Here is a 4,512-nt window from a genome sequence, read left to right as displayed (position 1 = left end):
AAATTTTAATTTTGTCATAAAGAAAGTCAGGTGACGCTGTTTTATCAAGACATAGCCGAATGTTCCCGAAAGGGACGCCGGAAGGCTGACTTTGCATAAACAGCCACTTTTGGGTCATTTTTAAGACTTGGTCCAGTTGACCCCCACAGCCTAAAAATCTTCGTCCCCGAGACGTTGAAAGGCCGTGTTTGCAATATTGACTTTTCTCATTTGAAAAACGATAAAAAGAGTTATAAATAAGTCAGGTGATGCTGTTTTGTCATAAAAAAGGCCGAATGTTCCCGAAAGGGACGCCGGAAGGCTGACTTGGCATAAACAGCCACCTTTGGGTCATTTTGAGATATAGACCCACACAGCCTTAAAATCTTCGTCCCCGAGGCGCTGAAGGGTCGTGTTTGCAACACCAGGTTTTATTATAATTTGAAAAGAAAAAAATACCGTTTGAATTTTGTCATAATAAGCCGAGCCAGCTTCGGCCGCGTCTTAAACCGTTCTTGCCGAAATAGCCTTAGAGTATCTTTCAGTTGTCGAAAGGTTATTTTCGTAAAAGAACGGACAAGTTTGTAAAGTGTTATAAAATAACCCTCCCCGGCCTCAAAATTCATGTAAAATTTGGAAGGGGCCACATTTGCAAAAATAACCATTTGGTTGCATTTGCCGAACAGAGAAAGGGAGCTAGCCTTTTGTTTTTGAGTTGATAAATCTTTAATTAGAATATGTGGTTTGTTTGATTATTTTTTTTCAGTTTATTTTAATATGTAAATTGAAAAAATGATTAGTATTGTTTATCTTTTATTGGTCCGAACTACGCAAGGTTTGATTCATGCGGGGTCATGATACGTAGGCAATCTCCATAAGATTCGACCACAACAACAAAAAAAATGGAAAAATCAAAAAAGGAAAAATGAAAAAAAATCAAAAAAGGAAAAATGAAAAAAAAATCGAAAAAGAGAAAAGAAAAAAAATGAAAAATCGAAAGAAAAAGAAAATACAAAATAGAATAAAATACAGGGGTTCCCAAAGTACTTCAAAGGGGCAAATAAGCAAGCCGGGATGACACATGTTGTTTGAAGCAAAGCATGTTAGAAACGGTTAACTGCCTAGGAGCATTGCATCCTCAATGTGTTGTTATCAAATCTGTTAAACTCTAAACGCTAACAAGTTTGTTGTTTTCCGAATCTCAAACAGTTAGTTGTTAAAGAATTCTGGCAACCCACCCTTACCAAACTAGATCCAAAGGACCGATAACAACAAGTATGACTACTTCAGAGAATAGTACCGAGGAAGAAAGGCCGATGAGCCAATTGTTAAAGGAAGCGATGGGAAAGATAGAAAGGATGGGACTAGAGATGAATGCAATGCAGCTAGCTCTAGCCAAAGCACAAAAGAGCCCTGAGCCACTAGGGCACGTGCCCGAATACCCCCACTCCGGCCCTTCAACAAGCCTCCCAAATCACCGTTGTCTTCAGAAGAGAAGCCCCCATGATTCCCAAGCTCCACCATCCCATCAACCTCTCCCAACACCAAATATTCCCACTTTTGTGGGACCCACATCAGCCACCTTGCACAGAACGACCAGCGAGCCATTGTTCCAGGCTCACGATACGCAATACTATCCCCCTGAGCCTACATTCCATGCCCTCGAACCACATGCTCACAATCCACACTTGGAGGTACCGGCAGAGATCGAGAAGCCGGTTAAAACCCCTGAACAGGATGAGGTGTTGAGAAAGTTCAAAAGCCTGGAGCAGTCCTTCAGGAACCTGCACGGTTTGGGCAACCAGGTCAGCGTAGCATACAAAGATCTATGCCCTTTCCCAGACGTCCAACTCCCGGCTGGGTTCAAGATGCCTAAGTTTGATTTATATGAAGGGCACAGTGATCCCATGGCACATTTGCGGGGATTCTGTAGCAAAATGAGAGGGGCAGGCGGCAAGGATGAGCTGCTAATAGCTTATTTCGGCCAGAGTCTGAGCGGATCTGCGCTAGAATGGTATACCAGGCAGGATTCCAGTAGGTGGTATACTTGGGATGATCTGGCGCAGGCTTTCGCAGGTCATTTCCAGTACAATCTCGAGATAGTCCCTGACCGTCTCACATTGCTGAGGACTGAAAAGAAGCCCGGGGAAAGTTTTCGTGAGTTTGGTTTCCGCTGGAGAGAACAAGCGGCCAGAGTTGATCCTCCCATGAAAGAGGGAGAAATGGTGGACTACTTCTTGCAAACACTTGATCCAACTTACTTTGGTCACTTGGTGACAACGGTTGGGAAATCCTTCAATGAAGTGGTAAAGATAGGGGTCATGATAGAGGAGGGCCTAAGGTCTGACAAAATCCTAAATTACTCAGCGCTCAAGGCAACGACCCAAGCTATTCAGAGCGGCGCGGGAGGTGTGCTCGAGGTCGCATCAGTCGAAGCAGGTACTGGGTCCAAATTCAGAGGTCCTTCCCCTCACTACCAGCCCAGGCCCCACACTCCATACAACCTTCCACAACCCTACTATCCACCATCAGAGCCACTCTTTTCAGACCATCATGCCCAAGCCTGCCCCCGAGCTCCATATAATCCGCCTCAATATTATCCTCCGAACAAGGTCCGGTCGCAGGGTCAACTATCAGGTCACCCCCGCTGGCGAGAGCCAGCACCACGTAATGCATTCTTGCCTTCACAACGTTTTCAAGCACCCAACGACCCTAGAAAACAGGGGCATGGGGGAAAACAAAGGCAAGGAAACAATTTCACGCCAATTGGGGAGTCCTACGCAAGTTTGTTTGAAAAGCTAAAGCTTTCAGGACTGATTGAGCCGCTCCTTGGCTATACTCCAGATCCATATGCAAAAGGGTTCAATCCTGCTGTACGATGCATGTACCACTCTAATGTCCAAGGACATAGCATTGAAGATTGTCGTTCTTTGAAAAAGGAAATCGAAAGAATGATTCAGGAAGGGGCAATTGTGATCGACGACAGTGACAGGGAGCAGGCGAATCATCTTGAGAACTTGTTGATTGATGTTGATAATACTGAAGTTGGGGATGGTCTTGGCAATGTTGATATAGAGCTCAATGGCTAAAATGTCATGCTTTGCAGTTGGAAGATACTCCATTTTGGGTCAGCCGGAGATGCCGTGCTTGGATAGTTGGAAAGACACTCCATTTTGGGTCAACCGGAAAGGATCTGTGATGGTCTATTTTGTTGTCATTTCCGTTGTTCGGATTATTAGGATTGTAATTCGGATTTGTTTTGTGTCAATGTCTTTACGCTTATCTTTCCGTTTTGTCATAGCAGTTTTGTTTAAGTTTTGTCCAAGTTGTTTAGGATTTTATTCCGGTTTGCTTTGTTTTTAAAACCATTTGTTCAGTCCAATGCAAAAAATTCAGTCTTTGATTATTCCCAGTCATCTTTCTGTTTAGTCATTATGTCATTTTTATTCAGCACCGATTCTAGTGACATGACATGCGCACACACTTTGGGCCTAGTCTTTAAAGTTAATCATGAAACCCCAGAAAGGCGGTCAAACCATTTAAAGGAAATAAAGACGGTTTGAGATTATTCAAAGCCCGAGTCATATGGAACTGGGGCAAGTTAAACACAAAGAAAACCGTTAAAGAAAGATTCGCCTAAATTGGCATGAGGGTTGTTCATAATAATGAGAATGAGAGTGTCGCCCAACGGTGCTTTAGAAGCGACAAATGAACAAACATATGTTGAATCCAGCACCATCGGAAGAGACTATAAATCTATTGTTTGATTGTGTTGTTCGCACTTGGCATGTTTTGAAGACTGGAATGACGAAGGCATTTTGTTCTGCTACCCAAACACTTTATCCTTCGTTAACCCCTTTTGAGCCTTATTTATTTTTCTTTCATACCCCTCGTTCGGAATCAGTAGCAACGAAAAAAAGAGAAAAAAAAAAGAAAGAAAGAAAACAACAACGAAAAAAAAAAGAAAAAAAGAAAAGAAAAGTGATAACAAAAAAGAAAAAAGGGAAAAGTCAGATGAAAAAGAGGAATTGGGAACTACGTTTGACCTGATTCCTCAAAGAGGATACGTAGGCACTTCACGGCTCGGTCATAGTTTTGAAAAATGAAAAAAATCAATTAAAATATCCCCCAAGCAAGAAACTGGGGCAAAAGTTGCGTTTGTTGTAAATAAATCTAATTCAGAAGGTTGTAATTAATAACCCAAAATTAATGCATTTTTGAGCCTTTAATACCTTTTTTTTCTCTAGCCCTATCCAAAACCCACATTACGGTCCAAAGAAAGACCTTCCGATCAGTCTTCAAAAGATGCCAAGTCAGACAAATGAAGAGTCTTACCGGCGAACATAACATTCTGTTCCACAGCAGAAATGACTCTAATTTCCAGCAGAAAGAGTCGTACCGGCGACACTCCAAATCCCCAGCTGGAAAGTGATACAAATGAGAGAGTCTTATCGGTGAAAACCTTCACAGGCACCATAAGGCGACGAAAGCTGAGAGAAGAACCCAAAAATGAGAGAGACTTGATAGTGAAAA

The sequence above is a fragment of the Nicotiana sylvestris genome, chromosome 1 (genome assembly GCF_000393655.2).
Source record: "Nicotiana sylvestris chromosome 1, ASM39365v2, whole genome shotgun sequence".
Lineage (NCBI taxonomy): Eukaryota > Viridiplantae > Streptophyta > Magnoliopsida > Solanales > Solanaceae > Nicotiana > Nicotiana sylvestris.
The sequence above is the reverse complement of the archived record's forward strand: the minus strand, read 5'-3'. Positions refer to the sequence as shown.